The sequence below is a fragment of the Heterodontus francisci genome, chromosome 2 (genome assembly GCF_036365525.1).
Source record: "Heterodontus francisci isolate sHetFra1 chromosome 2, sHetFra1.hap1, whole genome shotgun sequence".
Taxonomy (NCBI): domain Eukaryota; kingdom Metazoa; phylum Chordata; class Chondrichthyes; order Heterodontiformes; family Heterodontidae; genus Heterodontus; species Heterodontus francisci.
In genome coordinates, this window is record NC_090372.1 from 131,859,237 (window position 1) to 131,883,916 (window position 24,680).

The 24,680-nt window shown below is 45.4% G+C and overlaps 1 long non-coding RNA gene across 1 annotated transcript in view; it reads right to left on the minus strand.

The window, feature by feature from the left end:
- Nucleotides 1–22,778, minus strand: part of LOC137346865 (uncharacterized) — a 56,113-nt gene extending 33,335 nt beyond the window's left edge. The window contains exon 1 of the long non-coding RNA XR_010968808.1: nt 22,582–22,778. This is a non-coding gene — a long non-coding RNA (uncharacterized lncRNA). The remainder of the gene's footprint in view (nt 1–22,581) is intronic.
- Between the last annotated feature and the right edge of the window lie 1,902 nt (nt 22,779–24,680).

Genomic DNA, 24,680 nt, shown 5'->3' on the forward strand with positions numbered 1-24,680 from the left:
CCATGCTGACTTTGCCCATTCTTGTCTCGCATTTCCCCCACTTCTGATGTAAGGCTAACTGGTCTGTAGTTCCCTGTTTTTTCTCTCCCTCCTTTTTGAAATAGTGGGGTTACATTTGCCACCCTCCAATCTGTAGGAACTGCTCCAGAGACTATAGAATTTTGGAAGATGACCATCAATGCATCCACTATTTCCAGGGCCACTTCCTTTAGTACTCTGGGATGTAGATTATCAGGCCCTGGGCATTTGTCAGCCTTTAACCCCATTAATTTCTCTAGGATTATTTTTTTATTAATACTGATTTCCTTCAGTTTCTCCCTCCCATTAGATCCTTGGTTCCCTAACATATCTGGGAGGTTATTTGTGTCTTCCTTTGTGAAGGCAGAACCAAAGTATGTGTTTAATTGTTCTGCCATTTCTTTGTTCCCCATTATAATGTCCCCCATTTCTGACTGTAAGGGACCTACATTCGTCTTCACTAATCTTTTTCTCTTCACATATGTATATAGAAGCTTTTATAGTCAGTTTTTATGTTCCCCGCAAGTTTACTCTCATACTCTATTTCCCCCCACTTAATCAACCTCCTTTGCTGAATTTTAAACTGCTCCCAATCCTCAGACTTGCTGCTTTTTCTGGCAATTTTATATGCCTCATCTTTGGATCTCATACTATCCTTAATTTCTTTTGTAAGCAATGGTTGAGCCACCTTTCTGATTTTATTTTTGCGCCAGACAGAAATGAATAATTGTTGTAATTCATGTACACATTCTTTAAATATTATCCATTGCCTGTCCACCGTCAATCCTTTTTGTAAAGTTCCCCAATCTACCATGGCCAACGCGTGCCTCATACCTTCATAGTTTCCTTTATTTAGATTCAAGACCCTAGTTTTGGATTCAACTACTTCACTTTCTATCTTACTGAAGAATTCTATCATGTTATGGTCACTCTTCCCCAAGGGACCTACACAACAAGATTGCTAATTAATCCTTTCTCATTGCACAATACCCAGTCTAGGATAGTCTGTTCTTGAGTTGGTTCCTCAACGTATTGGTCTAAAAAACCATCATGTACACACTGCAGGAAATCCTCCTCCATAGTATTATTGCTAATTTGGTTTGACCAATCTATATGTAGATTAAAGTCACCCATGATTACAGTTGTCCCCTTATTGCATACATCTCTAATTTTCTGTTTAATGCCATCCCTTACATCTCCACTACTGTTTGGTGGCCTATAGACAACCCCCACCAACGTTTTCTGCCTCTTGGTGTATCTTAGCTCCACCCATACAGATTCCACATCATGCTTTTCCGAGCCAATATCCTTCCTCACTATTGCATTGATTTCCTCCTTTATTAACAATGCTACCCCACCTCCTTTCCCTTTTTGCCCGTCCTTCCTAAATATTGAATACCCCTGGATGTTCAGTTCCCATCCTTGATCACCTTGCAGCCATGTCTCCATAATCGCTACTGAATCATAACCGTTTATATCTATTTGCGTTGTTAATTCATCTACCTTATTGCGAATACTCCGCGCATTAAGACACAATGCTTTAAACTTGTCTTTTTAACATTGCTAGTCATCTTAGCTTTATTTTGCACTATAGCCCTATTTGTTTCTTGCCCTTGTTTTCTCTGCCCTCCACTTTTGCTTCTTACCTTTCTGCCTTTCATTTCTATCCTTGTTTCCCTGTCTTCTGTCTCCATGCTCAGATTCCCATCCCCCTGCCATTCTAGTTTAAACCCTCCCTGACAGCACTAGCAAACATCCCCCACCACCCCCCACACTTCCCCCGAGGAAACTGGTCCTGGTCCTGCCCAGATGCAACCCGTCCAGCTTGCACTGGTCCAACCTTCCCCAGAACTGGTCCCAATATCCCAGGAATCTGAATCCTTCCCCACCACACCATTTCTCTAGCCACGTATTCATCTGATATTTCCTGATATTTCTGCTCTCTCTAGCACGTTGCACTGGTAGTAATCCAGAGATTACTACCTTTGAGGTCCTACTTTTTAATTTTCATCCTAACTCCCTATATTCAGCTTGTAGGACCTCATCCCTTTTTCTATCTATGTCGTTGGTACCGATATGTACCACCACAACTGGCTGCTCGCCCTCCCCCCTCAGAATGCCCCACAGCTGCTCAGATACATCCTTGACCCTAGCACCAGGGAGGCAACATACCATCCTGGAGTCTCTTATGCAGCCACAGAAACGCTTGTCTGTTCCCCTTATGATTGAATCCCCTATCATTATCGCCCTGCCACTCTTCTTTCTCCCCTCCTGTGCAGCAGAGCCACCCATGGTGCCATGAACTTGGTTCCTGCTGCTTTCCCCTGAGCCATCTCCCCTAACAATATCCAAAGCCATATATCTGTTAGAGAGAGATATGGCCACAGGGGACTCCTGCACTACCTGCCTTCCTCTACTCTGCCTGGTTGTCACCCATTTCCTTTCTGCCTTTGAAGCATTTGCCTGCAGTGTGACCACCTCGCTAAACATGCTATCCACGGCGATCTCAGCATCGCAGGTGCTCCACAGTGATTCAACCCATAGCTCCAGCTCAGTAATGTGGGTAGCCAGTAGCTGCAGATGGATACACTTCCTGCACACATGGTCGTCAGGGACACTGGAAGCGTCCCTGATTTCCCACATAGCGCAGGAGGAGCATATCATGGGTGCGAGCTCTCCTGCCATGACTTACCTTTAGATTACTTCGTTACTCCCTTTAATTAAAAGATACTAATTACGCTAGGGGCCTTGTTCTACTCCAAAACTACCCACGACAATCTAAAGTCCTTAATAAATTACACTAAAAAAAAAACACACTTTAGTAGTACTAACCTTATCGCTTATACGGTAGATTTTGAGTTTTTTTTTAAAAAAGAACATTCCCTTTTTTTTAAGCTATTTACAGGCACCAGCAGCTGTTACTTACCCAACCAATCACCTTGCAGCTTTCCTGTGATGTCACTGTTGACTTTTTTTCTTCTTTTTTCAAAACTCCGGTATGCCTGGACTCATCTCCACTCCACTCCCACAAGGTAAGTGTCTAGGCTGCGATCCTCAGGCTCTATTTATCCGTTCCTCTCTCGGCGTTCTTCCCCTCAGGTCCGCTCCTCTCCGCTCCACTCCCGGAAGGTAAGTGTCTAGGCCGTGATCCTCGGGCTCTATTTATCTGCTCCTCTCTCGGTGTTCTCCCCTCAGGTCTGCTCCTCTCTGCTCCACTCCCGGAAGGTAAGTGTCTGGGCCGTGATCCTCGGGCTGTATTTATCTGCTCCTCTAACCAAAAAAAAGGACTCTGGTGTGTTGATAAGGTAAGCTTTTTATTTAAGAAGTTCTGTCCGTTGGATTGCTAACCTAACAAGTTTTGACTTTTTGTTTTTTGTTTTTCAGTAGATTTGTTGGGAATTTGGAATAGTGGGAATGGAGGTTAAGGCAGTTGTATGTTCCTCCTGCAGAATGTGGGAGGTAAGGGTCGCCAAGAATGTCCCTGCTGACTGCATCTGTGGGAAGTGCACCCAACTCCAGCTCCTCGAGAACCGCGTTAGGGAACTGGAGCTGGAGCTGGATGAACTTCGGATCATTCAGGAGGCGGAGGAGGTTATTGAGAGGAGTTATGGGGAGGTAGTCACACCTCAGGTAAAAGAAGTAGGTAGATGGGTTACCGTCAGGGGAAGGAGAGGGAACAAGCAGGCAGTGCAGGGATCCCCTGTGGCCGTTTCCCTCAACAACAGGTATACCGTTTTGGATACTGTTGCGGGGGATGACTTACCAGGGGTAAGCAATGGGGTACAGGTATCTGGCACAGAGTCTGTCCCTGTTGCTCAGAAGGGAAGGGGTAAGAGGAGCAGAACATTAGTCATTGGGGACTCCATAGTTAGGGGAACAGATAGGAGGTTCTGTGGGAACGAGAGAGACTCACGGTTGGTATGTTGCCTCCCAGGTGCCAGGGTTCGTGATGTCTCGGATCGTGTTTTTGGGATCCTTAAGGGGGAGGGGGAGCAGCCCCAAGTCGTGGTCCACATAGGCACCAACGACATAGGTAGGAAGAGAGATGGGGATTTAAGACAGAAATTCAGGGAGCTAGGGTGGAAGCTTAGAGCGAGAACAAACAGAGTTGTTATCTCTGGGTTGTTGCCCGTGCCACGTGACAGCGAAGAGAGGAATAGGGAGAGAGAGGAGTTGAACACGTGGCTGCAGGGATGGTGCAGGAGGGAGGGTTTTGGTTTCCTGGATAATTGGGGCTCTTTCTAGGGTAGGTGGGACCTCTACAAACAGGATGGTCTTCACCTGAACCAGAGGGGTACCAATATCCTGGGGGGGAGATTTGCTAGTGCTCTTCGGGGGGGTTTAAACTAATTCAGCAGGGGAATGGGAACCTAAATTGTAGTGCCAGTGTACAGGATGTTGAGAGTAGTGAGGTCAGGGATATGGTTACAAGGACGCAAGAGGGCACTGGCAAGCAAGAACCTGGTTTAAAGTGTGTCTACTTCAACGCCAGGAGCATCCGGAATAAGGTGGGTGAGCTTGCAGCATGGGTTGGTACCTGGGATCTCGATGTAGTGGCCATTTCGGAGACATGGGTAGAGCAGGGGCAGGAATGGATGTTGCAGATTCCGGGATTTAGATGTTTCAGTAAGAACAGAGAAGATGGTAAAAGAGGGGGGGGTGTGGCATTGTTAATCAAGGAGAGTATTACAGCGACAGAAAGGACGTTTGAGGACTCGTCTACTGAGGTAGTATGGGCCGAGGTTAGAAACAGGAGAGGTGAGGTTACCCTTGTTGGGAGACTTTTATAGACCTACGAATAGTTCCAGAGATGTAGAGGAAAGGATAGCGAAGATGATTCTCGACAGGGGCGAGAGTAACAGGGTAGTTGTTATGGGGGACTTTAACTTTCCAAATATCGACTGGAAATACTATAGTTCGAGTACTTTAGATGGGTCAGTTTTTGTCCAGTGTGTGCAGGAGGGTTTTCTGACACAGTATGTAGACAGGCCAACCAGGGGCGATGCCACATTGGATTTGGTACTGGGAAATGAACCCGGCCAGGTGTTAGATATAGATATAGGTGAGCACTTTGGTGATAGTGATCACAATTCGGTTAGGTTTACCTTAGCGATGGGCAGGGACAGGGATATACCGCAGGGCAAGAATTATAGCTGGGGGAAAGGAAATTATGATGCGATTAGGCAAGATTTAGGATGCGTAGGATGGGGAAGGAAACTGCAGGGGATGGGCACAATCGAAATGTGGAGCTTATTCAAGGAGCAGCTACTGTGTGTCCTTGATAAGTATGTACCTGTGAGGCAGGGAGGAAGTTGTCGAGCGAGGGAGCCGTGGTTTACTAAAGAAGTTGAAGTGCTTGTCAAGAGGAAGAAGAAGGCTTATGTTAGGATGAGACGTGAAGGCTCAGTTAGGGCGCTTGAGAGCTACAAGCTAGCCAGGAAGGATCTAAAGGGAGAGCTAAGAAGAGCAAGGAGAGGACACGAGAAGTCATTGGTGGATAGGATCAGGGAAAACCCTAAGGCTTTCTATAGGTATATCAGGAATAAAAGAATGACTAGAGTTAGATTAGGGCCAATCAAGGATAGTAGTGGGAAGTTGTGTGTGGAATCAGAGGAGATAGGGGAAGTGTTAAATGAATATTTTGCGTCAGTATTTACAGTAGAGAAAGAAAATGTTGTTGAGAATACTGAGATTCAGGCTACTAGGCTAGATGGGATTGAGGTTCACAAGGAGGAGGTGTTATCAATTTTGGAAAGTGTGAAAATAGATAAGTCCCCTGGGCCAGATGGGATTTATCCTAGGATTCTCTGGGAAGCTAGGGAGGAGATTGCAGAGCCTTTGTCCTTGATCTTTATGTCGTGATTGTCGACAGGAATAGTGCCGGAAGACTGGAGGATAGCAAATGTTGTCCCCTTGTTCAAGAAGGGGACTAGAGACAGCCCTGGTAATTATAGACCTGTGAGCCTTACTTCGGTTGTGGGTAAAATGTTGGAAAAGGTTATAAGCGACAGGATTTATAATCATCTTGAAAAGAATAAGTTCATTAGAGATAGTCAGCATGGTTTTGTGACGGGTAGGTCGTGCCTCACAAACTTTATTGAGTTTTTCGAGAAGGTGACCAAACAGGTGGAGGAGGGTAAAGCAGTGGATGTGGTGTATATGGATTTCAGTAAGGCGTTTGATAAGGTTCCCCACGGTAGGCTATTGCAGAAAATACGGAAGTATGGGGTTGAAGGTGATTTAGAGCTTTGGATCAGAAATTGGCTAGCTGAAAGAAGACAGAGGGTGGTGGTTGATGGCAAATGTTCATCCTGGAGTTTAGTTACTAGTGGTGTACTGCAAGGATCTGTTTTGGGGCCACTGCTGTTTGTCATTTTTATAAATGACCTGGAAGAGGGTGTAGAAGGGTGGGTTAGTAAATTTGCAGATGACACTAAGGTCGGTGGAGTTGTGGATAGTGCCGAAGGATGTTGTAGGTTACAGAGGGACATAGATAGGCTGCAGAGCTGGGCTGAGAGATGGCAAATGGAGTTTAATGCGGAAAAGTGTGAGGTGATTCACTTTGGAAGGAGTAACAGGAATGCAGAGTACTGGGCTAATGGGAAGATTCTTGGTAGTGTAGATGAACAGAGAGATCTTGGTGTCCAGGTGCATAAATCCCTGAAGGTTGCTACCCAGGTTAATAGGGCTGTTAAGAAGGCATATGGTGTGTTAGCTTTTATTAGTAGGGGGATCGAGTTTCGGAGCCACGAGGTCATGCTGCAGCTGTACAAAACTCTGGTGAGACCGCACCTGGAGTATTGCGTGCAGTTCTGGTCACCGCATTATAGGAAGGATGTGGAAGCTATGGAAAGGGTGCAGAGGAGATTTACTAGAATGTTGCCTGGTATGGAGGGAAGGTCTTACGAGGAAAGGCTGAGGGACTTGAGGTTGTTTTCGTTGGAGAGAAGGAGGAGGAGAGGTGACTTAATAGAGACATATAAGATAATCAGAGGGTTAGATAGGGTGGATAGTGAGCGTCTTTTTCCTCGGATGGTGATGGCAAACACGAGGGGACATAGCTTCAAGTTGAGGGGTGATAGATACAGGACAGATGTGAGAGGTAGTTTCTTTACTCAGAGAGTAGTAAGGGCGTGGAACGCCCTGCCTGCAGCAGTAGTAGATTCGCCAACTTTAAGGGCATTTAAGTGGTCATTGGATAGACATATGGATGAAAATGGAATAGTGTAGGTCAGATGGTTTCACAGGTCGGCGCAACATCGAGGGCCGAAGGGCCTGTACTGCGCTGTAATGTTCTAATTCTAATTCTCTCTCGGCATTCTCCCCTCAGGTCTGCTCCTCTCCGCTTCCAGAAGTTAAGTGAAGTCTGGTCTCCTTAATATTTCTGTACTTTCCAATTTTATGGGGGGAGGTTCAATTTGAGAATTTTCTGGGTTCTCTTCCTCGGCTAGTTCATCTTCACTAAGGACTGTCTTCCTCTACTGCTCTTACTGCCTGACATACATGCATGAGTGGTTGCATCCCTCAGCCGTGGGCCCCAGATCATGCAAGGCTAGCAGTGGTTAGAGCCTGAACTATTTAAAGCCAGCCTGCCCCTTCTAAAGTGAGGTGCATTGTGGCTGGAACACATGGTGGATGATCTTGTACAAGTCACTCTGACATGGAAAAAGTGGCACAACATGGGAGAGACCATGCTTCAAGTTTCCTGAATGCTGCATGGGAGGCCTTGGTGCAGGAGGTGGAAAGGAGGAGAGAAGTGCTGTATCTACAGGGGGGCCAGGAGGCCCGCCACACAAATGCTCAAAAGGCAGTAGCACCAGATAGCCAAGGCAATCAATGGCAGGAGTCAAGCCCCAAGGACCTGGGTGCAGTGCCGCAAAATGTTCAATGGCCTCATATGAATGGTCAAGGTCAATTAATTAATCTTTAAATGCCATATCCCATCAATTGCACCCTTAACTTCTGACACTGTTCAATGCACCTCACCCCATTATTCACCCACTATCAACAATCTCTGTCAGCCCAGACTCTTACCTAACATTCATAGCTGCACCTCATCCTCACTGCTGAAGCCTCAAGTCCACATCTCACAGCTTGCCAGCTATTCAACCATGACAGCCACATCACCCAAACAGATTGCACTATACACATTGACACACTTCCCTCTCTCTTGAAGGACAAAGTGGCACATAACTGGAGGAATCAGAAGACAACGGGAGGTGGACAGCTGTGCCTGCATATCCTGACCAGCTTGGAATAGACAGTGCTTGCCATCATTGGAGTGCCCATTGCTGAGGTCATTGCCAGCAATGGAGCTGAAATGACAAAACATGATGGTATCTTCATACATAATCCTCTTTCTCACACCCCATTTCCCTCTCACCCACACTCTCTTCTGATTTACAAGCTGCAGATGCTGTAAGCATGCACCTCTTACTTTCCACCTCCCCTCACCACAACCCAACCTTTGTGCCTTTCTCCTTTCAGATACACAAGAACTGTAACCTGGCCAGGCAGTAGTGAAAGAGCAACAGGAGGAAGAGCAAGATGACAGTGATGTTGAAGAAACATCATCACTCAATCCCACATTCGCACCCATCAGCTCAGATACTGACACTGCATGTAATTTAGAGGTTAGCATAGAGGCGGGATATGCACATGGTGAGGCACTGGACACAAATGGCCTGCAGCCAGAGCAGGGAATGAGAGTAACCCAGGTGTCAGCTCACCAGAGGGCGAGATAACACACAGGTTCTGCTGAAGAGGACTCAGATGAGCACTCCATTGGGGTGGGCTGCAGAAGAAGGCTGATGGTACGCACAATGAAATGATTGGTGCATTGGCAGGCCTGCCAGAAAGCCTGTGTGCAATGTCAAGGAGCACGGAGGACTCTGGCACCAACTTTGCACTGGGCTTTGCATAGAGCTTGGAGCCCAACTCTTCCAGCATGAAGTAGTGGCCAACTCCATTAGCAGATTTGTGAATCCAACCATGTGCAGCATCTGATGGCTGAAGTCCCAGTTTCCATTGCAACACAAGCACAAGCCAGCAAATGGTTAGGTACTGTGGTGGAAGCTCAGACTTCTATGATGCAAGGTCACCTTGCTGACTTGCTGCCATGCCAGCTCAACTGCTCTCATGAAAGCTCAGCTTGCTGCCAGCATGGCTGCGGGTACCAGTGTTCAAAGGGGCTTGCAGAGTCTCACAACAATCCAGCAATCTGTCCTCCAACAGATTACCAGGATTGCTGAGTTGCCACCCCAGGAGAGTGGAAGTGGCATGAACCTGCCAATCTCTCTCAGGGTGGCAGCATTCACCCTCCGACCACATTTAATAATAATAATAATAATAATAATTGCACAAAATAGGAGCTCAGGGTATTGGGGGTAATGTGATGGCATGGATTGAAGATTGACTAACACACAGAAGGCAGAGAGTCGGGATCAATGGGTCTTTTTCAGGTTGGAAAGCCGTAACTAGTGGGGTGCCACAAGGATCGGTCCTAGAGCCTCAGCTATTTACTATCTACATTAATGACTTAGAGGAAGGGACAGAGTGTAGTGTATCCAAATTTGTTGATGATACAAAAATAGGTGGGAAGGCATGTAGTTTTGAGGACACAAATAATCTGCAAAGGGATATAGATAGGTTAAGTGAGTGAGCAAAAATTTGGCAGATGGTGTTCAATGTGGGAAAGTGTGAGGTAATCCACTTTGGTAGGAAGAATAAAAAGGCAGATTATTATTTAGATGGAGAAAGACTACAAAATATTGCAATACAGAGGGATCTGGGTGTTCTTGTTCATGAAACACAAAAGGTTAGCATGCAGATACAACAGGTAATTAGAAAGGCAAATGGAATTTTGGCCTTTATTGCTAGGAGGTTAGAGTTTAAAAATAGGGAAGTCCTGTTACAACTGTACAGGGTGTTGGTGAGGCCACACCTGGAGTACTGCGTACAGTTTTGGTCCCCGTATTTAAGGAAGGATATACTAGCATTGGAGGCAGTTCACTAGACTGATCCCTGGGATGAAGGGGCTGTCTTATCAAGAACGGCTGAACAGGTTAGGCCTTTATTCATTGGAGTTTAGAAGAATGAGAGGTGATCTTACAGAAACATATAAGATTTTAAGGGGGTTCGGTGGGGTGGATGTTGAGAAGATGTTTCCACTAGTGGGGGAATCTCGAACTAGGGGACATAATTACAGAATAAGGGGGCACGCATTTAAAACTGAGATGCAAAGGAAATTCTTCTCTCAGAGGGTGGTGAATCTTTCGAATTCTCTGCCTCAGAGAGTTGTGGAGGCTAGGTCACTAAATGTATTTAAGGAGGAGGTAGATAGATTTTTGAAATCTCGGGGACTCAAGGGTTAGGCAGAGCAGGCCCGAAAGAAAAGTTGAGGACTAGGACAGATCAGCCATGATCTTATTGAATGGCAGGGCAGGCTTGAGGGGCTGAATGGCCTACTCCTGCTCCTATTTCTTATGTTCTTATGTTCTTATGACTACTGCCATTCTGCCAGCTCCCTTGCTGTTGCCTGTCAGCCAGCCAGCCCAGACTGCCGTCACACATACCGAGATGGTGCAGTTTAAAGCTGAGCCTTTTAGGCTCTGGGCTTCTTAAGGTCATCCTCCAAGGCCATCTGCAGTCTCCTCCAGTGAAATACAGCAGCCTTCCACCAGCCATGTTACACTGAGGTAGCACTGCATAGCAGCACTAGGGCAGGCAAAGACACACAGTTCCTGTGATAAACATTCTACTTCCAGCCTGTCTGTCCTAGTTCAAAGACATCGATTTTCACTGTAACCTAGAGTTTGTCTGCTCTTTGATAGAGGTTCAGAATCAAACTCAATAGAAATAATTTTCCAGCAGTTACTATGCAAATATATGGTGCTAAAATTATTTTATCACATCATAAAAGTAGTCATTACGGCACAGAAGGAGGCCATTCGGCCCATTGAGTCCATGCAGCGTCTCTGTAGAGCAATCCAGTCAGTCCCATTCACCCGATCTATCCCTGTAGCCCTGTAAGTTTATTTCCTTCAAGTGCCCATCCAATTTCCTTTCAAAACCAATTGAATTCTTTGTGTTGGGAATGTAGAAAACAGTAGTTTAGATAGCTAATGCAAAAATAGTCATTTGCATTTGCTTTAGTTACTATTGAGAAAAGGTAACATAGCCGGAAACTTCAATAATTATTATTACACTTGATTTGTCTATTTGTAATTGCATAATCCATAGAACCGTAGAAAAATTATGGCACAGAAGGAGGCCATTCAGCCCGTCATGTCCGTGCTAGTCGAAAAAGCTAGCCGCCCAATCTAATCCCACCTTCTAGCACCTGGTCCATAGCCTTGCCGGTAACAGCACTTCAGGTGCATGTCCAGGTACCTTTTAAAAGAATTGAAGGTTACTGCCTCCACCACCATTCCTGGAAGTGAATTCCAGACACCCACCACCCTCTGGGTGAAGAAGTTTTTCCTCATGTCCCCTCTAATCCTTCTACCTAGCTAGGGGAAACAGGTCCTTCCTGTCTACTCTATCTAGGACCCTCATAATTTTGTACACCTCTATTAAGTCATCCCTCAGCCTCCTCTGCTCTAAGGAGAACAACCCTAGCCGATCCAATCTTTCCTCATAGTATTATGATCCTGTAGTTTTTCTTTCCGGGAAGAATGCAGTGTGCCTTTAAAGCTGGAAAAAGAGCCGTACTGCTTTAAAGCAGCAGGCTCTAAAGACTGAGTCAAAGAATGCATTCTTGTTGCCTTGGATACAGCATTTGGAAACTGCGATTCAAAGGGTGCATTCTCGTTGCCTTGGATACAGCCACTCGGACAGCATGGAGAGATACATTTGTTCCAATTTAATTTTGAACTAGCTTATAGTGCAAACAGCCTGTTCTAACAGAGGACACAGACAGACAGCTGTGTGTTAGCAGTTGACAGAAGTGCTCTCAGCCCATTTAAACTGAAGGAACAGAATTTAGTTTGTTTATTTATTATTCTATCTCAAAATTCTAAGAAGTAAAACCAAAACAATCTCTGATAATTTAAACTGAAGGAAGGGAAGTTAGACTGTGACAATCTTTTATCCCTCAAAAATTCTAAAGCCAGATTGATTCTACTGAAAGTGGTTGCGAGTTGTTGATCTACTGTGGTCATTGCTGGAGAAGGAAAGCATCACTTACTGCTGGAATTAGACTACGGACTGTTCTACTGTTGAAGAACCTTTTATCTCCCGATCGGAGAGCTGTCAGGACGCCAAGAAACCTTGGACTTTTTCACCTCTGGCAGGAGCGTAAATTTGCAAGGACTCTAATTTTTCTATTTTAAATGTTGTTTAAATCTTTGTAGTGTTTAAGAATTCAGTTTTTTTCCAATTAAACAGTTAATTTGTTGATTTAAAGACACCTGGTTTGGTTAGCATCTAGCCTGTGGCACAGTGTGGCATTCGAGCAGAGATTCACCATTGACATGCTGTTCTCCCTTCACCAGCTACAGGAGAAATGCCGTGAACAACAGATGCCCCTCGACGTTGCTTTCATTGATCTCACCAAAGCCTTTGACCTCGTCAGCAGACGTGGTCTCTTCAGACTACCAGAAAAGATCGGATGTCCACCAAAGCTACTAAGTATCATCACCTCATTCCATGACAACATGAAAGGCACAATTCAGCATAGTGGCGCCTCATCAGAGCCCTTTCCTATCCTGAGTGACGTGAAACAGGGCTGTGTTCTTGCACCTACACTGTTTGGGATCTTCTTCTTCCTGCTGCTCTCATATGCGTTCAAGTCTTCAGAAGAAGGAATTTTCCTCTACACAAGATCAGGTAGCAGGTTGTTCAACCTTGCCCATCTAAGAGTGAAGACCAAAGGATGGAAAGTCCTCATCAGGGAACTCCTCTTTGCTGACGATGCTGCATTAACATCTCACACTGAAGAGTGTCTGCAGAGACTCATCGACAGGATTGCAGCTGCCTGCAACGAATTTGGCCTAACCATCAGCCTCAAGAAAAAGAACATCATGGGACAGGGCATCAGAAATGCTCCATCCATCAATATTGGCGACCACGGTCTGGAAGTGGTTCAAGAGTTCACCTACCTAGGCTCAACTATCACCAGTAACCTGCCTCTCGATGCAGAAATCAACAAGCGCATGGGAAAGGCTTCCACTGTTATGTCCAGACTGGCTAAAAGAGTGTGGGAAAATGGCGCACTGACATGGAACACAAAAGTCCGAGTGTATAAAGCCTGTGTCCTCAGTACCTTGCTCTATGGCAGCGAGGCCTGGACAATGTATGTCAGCCAAGAGCGACGACTCAATTCATTCCATCTTTGCTGCCTCCGGAGAATCCTTGGCATCAGGTGGCAGGACTGTATCTCCAACACAGAAGTCCTCAAGGCGGTCAATATCTCCAGCATATACACCCTACTGAGCCAGCGGCGCTTGAGATGGCTTGGCCATGTGAGCCACATGGAAGATGGCAGGATCCCCAAGGACACATTGTACAGCGAGCTTGTCACTGGTATCAGACCCACTGGCCGTCCATGTCTCCGCTTTAAAGACGTCTGCAAACGCAACAGGAAGTCCTGTGACATTGATCACAAATCGTAGGAGTCAGTTGCTAGCAATCGCCAGAGCTGGCGAGCAGCTATAGAGGCGGGGCTAAAGTGTGGTGAGTCAAAGAGACTTAGCAGTTGGCAGGAAAAAAGACAGAAAGGCAATGGGAGAGCCAACTGTGTAACAGCCCCGACAACCAATTTTATCTGCAGCACCCGTGGAAGAGTCTGTCACTCTAGAATTGGCCTTTATAGCTACTCCAGGCGCTGCTTCACACACCACTGACCACCTCCAGGTGCTTACCCATTGTCTCTCGAGACAAGGAGGCCAAAGAAGAAGGTTTGGTTAGCCTCATTTAGGGGTTAATAGATGGTACAATTTGGCTGAGTCTTTCTTTAATTTGGAAAGTTTAAAATGACATGTTAGGCGATCTGTGGAGGGATGGGATTGAATTAACAATGCGTTTCTCCCAACTCAATCAGGATCGTATATTTTGATTGGGGGCTTTGACAGGAGCTGTTGGTCATAACAATAGCTGCAACTTTCAAGCCCTGGCAACATTCTTGTAAATCTCCTCTGTACTCTCTCCAGAGCAATTATGTGTACAAAATCATGAGAGGTATAGACAGGGTGGATAGCAAGAAGCTTTTTCCCAGAGTGGGGGATTCAATTATTTGGGGTCACGAGTTCAAAGTGAGAGGGGAAAAGTTTAGGGGGGATATGCGTGGAAAGTTCTTTACACAGAGGGTGGTGGGTGCCTGGAACGCGTTGCCAGCGGAGGTGGTAGACGCGGGCACGATAGCGTCTTTTAAGATGTATCTAGACAGATACATGAATGGGCAGGAAGCAAAGAGATACAGACCCTTAGAAAATAGGTGACATGTTTAGATAGAGGATCTGGATCGGCGCAGGCTTGGAGGGCCGAAGGGCCTGTTCCTGTGCTGTAATTTTCTTTGTTCTTTGTTCTATGTCTTTTCTGTAATGTGGTGACCAGAACTGTACGCAATACTCCAACTGTGGCCTAACCAGCGTTTTATACAGTTGCAGTATTACATCCCTGCTTTTGAATTCTATACCTTGGCCAATAATGGAAAGCATTTCATATGCCTTCTTCAGCACTTTATCTACCTGTCCTGCCACCTTCAGGGACCTGTGGACATGTACTCCAAGGTCTCTCACTTCTCCTACCCCTCTCAATATCCTCCTGTTTATTGTGTATTCCCTCACTTTATTTCCCCTCCCCAAATGCATTATCTCACACTTCTTTGGATTGAATTCCATTTGCCACTTTTCCGCTGACTCAACCAAACCATTGATATCTTTCTGGAGTCTACAGCTATCCTCTTCACCATCAACTACACGGCCAATTTTTGTGTCATCAGCAAATTTTCCAATCATGCCTCCCACATTTAAGCCCAAATCATTAATATATACCACAAACAGCAAGGGACCCAACACTGAGCCCTGTGGAATGCCACTGGGAAACAGCTTTCCATTCACTAAAACATCCATCGACTACTACCCTTTGTTTCCTGCCCCTGAGCCAATTCTGGATCCAACCTGCTACATTCCCCTATATCCCATGGGCTTTCATTTTACTGGCCAGTCTGCCATATGGGGCCTTGTCAAATGCCTTACTAAAATCCATGTGGACCTCATCCACTGCACTAACCTCATCAATCCTTCTTGATACTTCCTCAAAAAAGTCAATTAAGTTAGGAAGACATGTTGGCAAGCAAAAGGTGAACCGAAAGATGTTTTATCAATACATTAAGAGTAACAGGATAACTAAGGAGAGAGTAGGGCCCATAAAAGACCAAAAAGGTAACCTATGTGTCGGAGCGGAAGATATTGCTATGGTTCTTAATGAATACTTTGCGTCTGTCTTCACAAAAGTGGGGGACAATGCAGATGTGGTAGTTAAGAAGGAAGAGTGTGAAGTATTGGATGTGATTAAACATAGGGAGAGAGGAAGTATTAATGGGATTAGCATCCTTGAAAGTTCATAAATCACCAGGGCCAGATGAAATGTATCCGAGGCTGTTAAAAGAAGCAAGAGAGGAAATAGCAGAGGGTCTGACCATCATTTTCCAGTCCTCACTGGATATAAGTGTGGTGCCGGAGGATTGGAGAACTATCGTTGTACCTCTGTTTAAAAAGGGAGCGAAGGATAGACTGAATAATTATAGGCCAGTCAGTCTAACCTGAGTAGTGGGTAAATTCTTGGAATCTATTCTGAGTGACAGGATAAACTGTCACTTAGAAAGGCACAGGTTAATCAAGGATAGTCAGCATGGATTTATTAAGGGAAGATCTTGTTTGACCAACTGGATCGAATTTTTTAAAGAAGTAACAAGGAAGATAGATGAGGGTAGTGCAGTTGATGTGGTCTACATGGATTTTAGTAAAGGCTTTTGACAAGGTCCTATGTGGCGACTGGTTAAAAAAATAAAATCCCATGGGCTCCATGGAAATGCAGCAAGGTGGATACAAAATTGGCCCAGTGGCAGGAAACAAAGGGTAATTGTTAAGAGGTGTTTTAGTGACTGGAGGGCTGTTTCCAGTGGCATTCCGCAGGGCACAGCACTGGGTCCCCTGCTTTTTGTGGTATATATTAACTATTTGGACGTAAATGTAGGGGGCATGATCAAGAAGTTTGCAGATGACACAAAGATTGGCCGTGTAGTAGATAGCGAGGAGGATAGCTGTAGGCTGAAGGAAGGTATTGATGGTCTGGTCAGATGGGCAGAAAAGTGGCAGAATTCAACTTGGAGAAGTGTGAGGTGATGCATTTGGGGAGGTCAAATAAGGCAAAGGAATACACGATTCATGGGAAAATACTGAGAAGTGTAGAGGAAGGAAGGGACCTTGGAGTGAATGTCCACAGATCCCTGAAGGTAGCAGGACAGGTCGATAACGTGGTTAAGAAGGCATATAGAATCCTTTCCTTTATGAGCCGAGGTATGGAACACAAGAACAGGGAGGTTTTGCTGGAACGGTATAACTCATTGATTAGGCCACAACTTGAGTACTGTGTGCACCTCATTACAGAAAGGATGTAATTGCACTAGAGAGGGTGCAGAGGAGATTTACCAGGACTGGAAAAATGCAGCTGTGAGGAAAGATTGGACAGACTGGGGTTGTTCTCATTGGAATAGAGAAGGCTGAGGGGACATCTGATTGAAATGTGCAAAATGTTGAGGGGCCTGGATAGAGTGGAGGTGAAGAGTCTATTCACCTTAGCAGAGAGGTCAGTGATGAGGGGACATGGGTTTAAAGTGATTGGTGGAAAAATTAGAGAGGAGATGAGGGAAAACATTTTCACCCAGAGGGTGGTGATGGCCTGGAACTCACTGCCTGAAAGGGTAGTTGAGGCAGAGACCCTCAAGTCATTCAAAAGGAGACGGAAATGTACCTCTAGTGCCATAAGCTGCAGGGCTACAGACCAAATGCTGGAAGGTGGGATTAGAATGGGTGGATCGTTTTTCAGCCGGCACAGATACAATGGGCCAAGTGGCCTCTTTCTGTGCCTTAAACCTTCTATGATTCTACATGACCTGCCCTTAAGAAATCCATGCTGACTATCCCTGATTAATCCGTTTCTTTCTAAGTGACAGTTTATCCTGTCCCTCAGAATAGATTCTACCAATTTACCCACCACCGAGGTCAGACTGACCAGCCTATAATTATTTGGCCTATCCCTCGCACCCTTTTTAAACAATGGTACAATGTTTACAGACCTCCAGTCATTTGGTACCTCGCCTGTATCTAGTGAGGATTTGAAGATGATCCTCAGCGCATCCGCTATTTTCTCCCTGGCTTCCTTTAACAACCTGGGATACAATCCATCTGGCCCTGGCAATTTATCCACTTTCAAGGATGTCAGACCCTCTAGTACTTCCTCTCTCATTATGCTTATCGTATCTAATATTTCACACTCCTCCTCTTTTACAACAATGTCTACATCAAGCCTCTCCTTTGTGAAGACAGAGACAAAAAACTCATTAAGAACCCTGCCCACGTCCTTTGCATCCATGCATAAGTTCCCTTGTATATCTGTGATAGGCCCTACCCTTTCCTTAGTTATCCTCTTGCTCTTAATGTACTGATAAAACATCTTTGGGTTTTCCTTGATTTTACCTGCCAATAATTTTTCATGCCCTCTCTTTGCTTTTCTTATTTCCTTTTTTACTTCACCCCTGCACTTTCTATACTCCTCTAGGCTTTCTAAAGCATTAAGAATTTTGTGATCATCTAGAGCTTTCTTTTTCTGCTTTAACTTACCCTGTCTGCTTCTAGATAACCAGGGGGCTCTAGATTTGGCAGGAGCACCCTTTATCTTTGTGGGGAAATGCCTACACTGTGCCTGTAGGATCTCACTTTTGAATGCCTCCCACTGGTTTGCCACTGATTTTCCTTCAAGTAGCTTTATCCAGTCCACTTTAGCCAGGTCACCTCTCAGTTTCTTAAAATTTGCCTTCCCACAATTTAGAACTTTTACTCCTGTTTTATCTTTGTCCTTTTCCATGATTATGCTAAAACTAACTGTACTATGGTCACTATCTCCAAAATGGTCACCCACTGTTACTTCCTCCACTTGCCCAGCTTCATTCCTGCTCTTGTAGCCATGTTATTTATATGGCTACTCCAGTTAACTTGCTGGTCAATGGTACTCCCAGGATGTTGATAGTGGGGGATTCAGTGATGGTAATGCCATTGAATGTCAAGGGAGATGGTTAGATTCTCTCTTGTTGGAGATGGTCATTGCCTGGCACTTGTGTGGCGTGAATGTTACTTGCCACTTAGCAGCCCAAGCCTGGATATTGTCCAGGTCTTGCTGCATTTTGACACGGACTGTATTCGACAATCAGGACATAAGAACATAAGAACTAAGAGCAGGAGTTGGCAATTCAACCCCTCGAGCCTGCTCCGCCATTCAATACGATCATGGCTGATCTCATCTCGGCCTCAACTCAACTTTCCTGCCCATTCTCCATAACCCTTCAACCCATTACTAATTAAAAATCTGTCTATCTCCTCCTTAAATTTACTGAATGTCCCGGCATCCACCACACTCTGGGGTAGTGAATTGCACAGACTCACGACCCTTTGAGAGAAGTAATTTCTCCTCATCTCTGTTTTAAATCCACTACCCCTTATCCTAAAACTATGACCTCTTGTTCTAGATTGCCCCACGAGAGGAAACATCCTCTCTACGTCTACTTTGTCAATCCCCTTAATCATCTTATATACCTCAATTAGATCTCCTCTCATTCTTCTAAACTCTAGAGAGTAAAGGCCTAAACTGCTTAATCTCTGAAATCAAACTAGTGAACCTCCTCTGAACTGCCTCCAATGCAACTACATCCCTCCTCAAGTACGGGGACCAAAACTGTATGCAATACTCCAGATGCAGTCTCACTAATGCCTTGTACAGTTGCAGCAACACTTCCCTACTTTTATACTCTATTCCTTTAGCAATAAATGTCAAAATTCCATTTGCCTTCCTTATTACCTGCTGTACCTACATACCTGCGATTCATGCACAAGGACACCCAGATCCCTCTGGACCGTAGCACTCTGAAGTGTCTCTCCATTTAGGTAATAATTTGCCTTTCTATTCTTCCGACCAAAATGGATAACTTCACAAAACTCCATCTGCCAAATTTTGGCTCATTCACTTAACCTATCCGTATCCATTTGTAAATTTCTTATTTCTTTATTGCAATTTACCTATTTTAGTGTCATCTGCAAATTTAGCTATAGTACCTTCTATCCCTGCATCCAAGTCATTAATATAGATTGTAAATAGTTGGCACCCACTAGTTACATCTTGCCAACCAGAAAAGGACCCATTTATCCCGACTCTCTGTTGGTTAGCCAATTCTCTATCCAAGCTAATAAATTGCCCCTAACCCCATGTGATCTTACCTTGTGTAGTAACCTTTTGTGCGGCACCTTAGGGGTGGCACAGTGGCGCAGTGGTTAGCACTGCAGCCTCACAGCTCCAGCGACCCGGGTTCAATTCTGGGTACTGCCTGTGCGGAGTTTGCAAGTTCTCCCTGTGTCTGCGTGGGTTTCCTCCGGGTGCTCCGGTTTCCTCCCACCACCAAAGACTTGCAGGTTGATAGGTAAATTGGCCATTATAAATTGCCCCTAATATAGGTAGGTGGTAGGGGAATATAGGGACAGGTGGGGATATGGTAGGAATATGGGATTAGTGTAGGATGAGTATAAATGGGTGGTTGATAGTCTGCACAGACTCGGTGGGCCGAAGGGCCTGTTTCAGTGCTGTATCTCTAAATAAAAATAACAAATAAATGCCTTCTGGAAGTCCAGATATACTACATCTACAGGATCCCCATTATCCACTTTACTTGTTACATCTTCGAAGAACTCTAGCAAATTAGTCAAACGCAATTTATCCTTCATAAAACCATGCTGACTCTGATCAATTATGTTTTGACTTTCTAAATGTCCTGTTATTACTTCCTTAATAATGGACAATACTGATAATCTGCAATGCTAATCATGGATCACTTTGATTACTTGTTTCAGAGCTGTTCTGATACCTTCTTATTAGATTCATTTTCGCATTCCTGAAATTTGAAATTTATTCTCTTAGACTTTCCAATTTGTGTGAGGTTTTATGAGGTGCCAACTCTTTCAAGTGCTGAAAGCATGAGATGCAGTGAAATAGCTAAGTATTCCAGGAATGCTGAGGCCCCCCCCCAGAATTGTTCAGTTGGGTACAAGATGCACTAGATAATAAGTATATGCACATTAAAATTGAAACTTAAGGTTGGGAAGAAAGGGCAGAGTTTAGTCTCTTATTGACTGTTAACATTTTAGGAAGGATATGAGTGTCATTGACAAGGTGCAGAGGACATCTATCAGAATGATTCCAGGCATGGGGAATTTTAGTTACAATGTTAGGTTGGAAAAACTGGGGTTGGTCTCCTTGGAGCAAAGGAGATCGAGGGGAGGTTTAATCGAGGTGTACAAGATTATGACAAGCGTAGATAAGATAGACAAAGAAAAACTGCTCCCAGTAACTAATAGTACGAGGATTAGGGATTCCCTAACCCCTAGTAGGTTTTGAACAAGAGATACAGGGGGAATATGAGGAAGAACTTTTTTACTCAGCGGGTGGTAATGACCTGGAACTCGTTGCCCACAAAGGTGGTAAAAATGGAGGCAAGCAATGATTTCAAAAGGAAATTGGATGTCTACTTGAAGGAAGTGAACTATGGGTATCAAGCAGTGGAATGGGACTGACTGGAGAGCTCCGTGGAGAGCTGGCATGGACTCGATGAGCCGAATGTGCCATAAATGACTCTGTGACTCTAATACATGAATGCATTTTATGTGTTATTTCCTCTGAACTGAGATTCATATGTCTGGAATAAACTTTTCCAATGAAAACTGCCTATTGTTAGAATGGGATTTTGATAAAGTTTCAGCAAAACCATTGCAGACCAAGCAAAAGTCTGTTGCTTGTCATCCAGGAACAGAATTGTAAGGAACAGCATTTGAATGATTTAGCCCTTGGCTTTGTAAAGTACAAAATTTGGTCATTTGCACACACAAAAATTAAGGCCAGCACGGAACTCAGAATACATAATATCAGTGGAATAGCAAAGTTTGAAGGTACACTTAGCACGAGATGGATAGAGAATTGTTCTTACAAAATAAATGTTAAAAGTTATGCAGATTCAAATATCTTTGGTATTAAACAGCACTAGTTACAAATTTGAATCAGCAGCCTGCCAACTTCCATGTCAAAGGGACATGTCAGAGGGAGTAAGCGAATTGGAAAAACAATGCAGATTCAGTTCAACATGGGGGAAATGTAAGGTTATTCACTTTGGATTTGAGAAGGGCAGATTTCGATACTTTCTTAATGCTGAGAGACTCAGGGGTCTAAATTCTATAGCTCCTGAAAACAGGCACGGGGATTGCAATGCACTTTGATTGTGATGCCAGTAGCACACCAATTTTGTGCTGTGTGTTCATTTCAATGACTTCAGCATCCAGCCTATGTTAACCACGCTGTTGAGTGGCTGCACACTTCAGCAGGGGTCAATAGCTTGAGAGTCCAGCACCACTTAAAGTGAGTGTGCACTGCTTAAAGGGGAGGTGCAATGTGGCTGGAGCAGGTGCTCGTAGTTGTGCAGGAAGTGACTCTCAGCTGGGAAACAATGAAGAATGGCACAACATGGGAGAGAGCAGATTACAAGGCTTTTGAATGCTGCATTGGAGGCCTTGGTGAAGGAGATGGAAAATAGGAGAGATGTCCTGTATCCACATGGGGCCAGGAGGCCCTCCTGACAAAGCTCAGAAGACAGTGGGAGCAGATATCTGCGGAGATCAAAGCGGGGTGGGGGGGGGGGGGCGGGGCATGGGGGTGGGGGAGTCAAGCCACGAGGACTTGGATGCGGTGCTGCAAGAAGTCCAATGACCTCACACAAAGTCAGTGAATGCATCTTCAAGTGCCATACTCTAGCCTCAGACACTGATCAAATCACAACACCCCCAGCACTAACCTACCAACAATCTCTATGAATCAGCATTCATACCTCACATTCATATGCTTCACCACATCTCACACACTTACCATTGCTGCAAGCTTCACACCCATATCTCACAGCCTTCACACACAGTCAACTATTCAACCATGACAGCCACATCCCCCTTATCAGATTGTAATTCACTTCCCTCTCTCTTGCCTGACATGGCGGAGCACAATCGGAGGCAACAACAGCTAACCAGAGGAGGGCAGGTGAGCTTGCATGCTCTAATCCCCATGGAGGAGACAGCAATCATCATTATTGGGACACCCATTGCTGAGGCTGTAGCCATTAGCGGGGCTTATCCTCATACCTAATCCTTCTTCTCACAAACCCAGCTCATCTTCATCCCACAATCTCTTCTGATTTACAAGCTGCAGATGGTGTAAGCATTCACCTCTTACTTTCCCCCACCTTCCACACCACAAACTTACCCTGTGAATTTTTCCTTTCAAACACCCAAGAGGTGCAACCTGACCAGGCAGTGGAGGAACAGCAAGCGGAGAGTGTTGATGAAGATGCAACACTGTCACTTGATTTCACACTCAGCTCAGATACAGGCACTATGTGTATCTTAGAGTATAGATTAAAGGTGTGGGCCCACATCAGAGACGCCATCTATGAGTCAGCTTTGACCACCTACGGCAAAAGTGCGAAGAGAAATGCAGACTGGTTTCAATCTCATAATGAAGAGCTGGAACCTGTCATAGCTGCTAAGCGCATTGCACTTTTGAACTACAAGAAAGCCCCCAGCGATTTAACATCCGCAGCACTTAAAGCAGCCAGAAGTACTGCACAAAGAACAGCTAGGCGTTGCGCAAACGACTACTGGCAACACCTATGCAGTCATATTCAGCTGGCCTCAGACACCGGAAACATCAGAGGAATGTATGATGGCATGAAGAGAGCTCTTGGGCCAACCATCAAGAAGATCACCCCCCTCAAATCTAAATCGGGGGACATAATCACTGACCAACGCAAACAGATGGACCGCTGGGTTGAGCACTACCTAGAACTGTACTCCAGGGAGAATGCTGTCACTGAGACTGCCCTCAATGCAGCCCAGCCTCTACCAGTCATGGATGAGCTGGACATACAGCCAACCAAATCGGAACTCAGTGATGCCATTGATTCCCTAGCCAGCGGAAAAGCCCCTGGGAAGGACAGCATTACCCCTGAAATAATCAAGAGTGCCAAGCCTGCTATACTCTCAGCACTACATGAACTGCTATGCCTGTGCTGGGACGAGGGAGCAGTACCCCAGGACATGCGCGATGCCAACATCATCACCCTCTATAAAAACAAAGGTGACCGCGGTGACTGCAACAACTACCGTGGAATCTCCCTGCTCAGCATAGTGGGGAAAGTCTTTGCTCGAGTCGCTCTGAACAGGCTCCAGAAGCTGGCCGAGCGCGTCTACCCTGAGGCACAGTGTGGCTTTCGTGCAGAGAGATCGACTATTGACATGCTGTTCTCCCTTCGTCAGATACAGGAGAAATGCCGTGAACAACAGATGCCCCTCTACATTGCTTTCATTGATCTCACCAAAGCCTTTGACCTCGTCAGCAGACGTGGTCTCTTCAGACTACTAGAAAAGATCGGATGTCCACCAAAGCTACTAAGTATCATCACCTCATTCCATGACAATATGAAAGGCACAATTCAACATGGTGGCTCCTCATCAGAGCCCTTTCCTATCCTGAGTGGTGTGAAACAGGGCTGTGTTCTCGCACCCACACTTTTTGGGATTTTCTTCTCCCTGCTGCTTTCACATGCGTTCAAATCCTCTGAAGAAGGAATTTTCCTCCACACAAGATCAGGGGGCAGGTTGTTCAACCTTGCCCGTCTAAGAGCGAAGTCCAAAGTACGGAAAGTCCTCATCAGAGAACTCCTCTTTGCTGACGATGCTGCTTTAACATCTCACACTGAAGAATGCCTGCAGAGTCTCATCGACAGGTTTGCGTCTGCCTGCAATGAATTTGGCCTAACCATCAGCCTCAAGAAAACGAACATCATGGGGCAGGATGTCAGAAATGATCCATCCATCAATATTGGCGACCACGCTCTGGAAGTGGTTCAAGAGTTCACCTACCTAGGCTCAACTATCACCAGTAACCTGTCTCTAGATGCAGAAATCAACAAGCGCATGGGTAAGGCTTCCACTGCTATGTCCAGACTGGCCAAGAGAGTGTGGGAAAATGGCGCACTGACACGGAACACAAAAGTCCGAGTGTATCAGGCCTGTGTCCTCAGTACCTTGCTCTACGGCAGCGAGGCCTGGACAACGTATGCCAGCCAAGAGCGACGTCTCAATTCATTCCATCTTCGCTGCCTTCGGAGAATACTTGGCATCAGGTGGCAGGACTATATCTCCAACACAGAAGTCCTTGAAGCGGCCAACACCCCCAGCTTATACACACTACTGAGTCAGCGGCGCTTGAGATGGCTTGGCCATGTGAGCCGCATGGAAGATGGCAGGATCCCCAAAGACACATTGTACAGCGAGCTCGCCACTGGTATCAGACCCACCGGC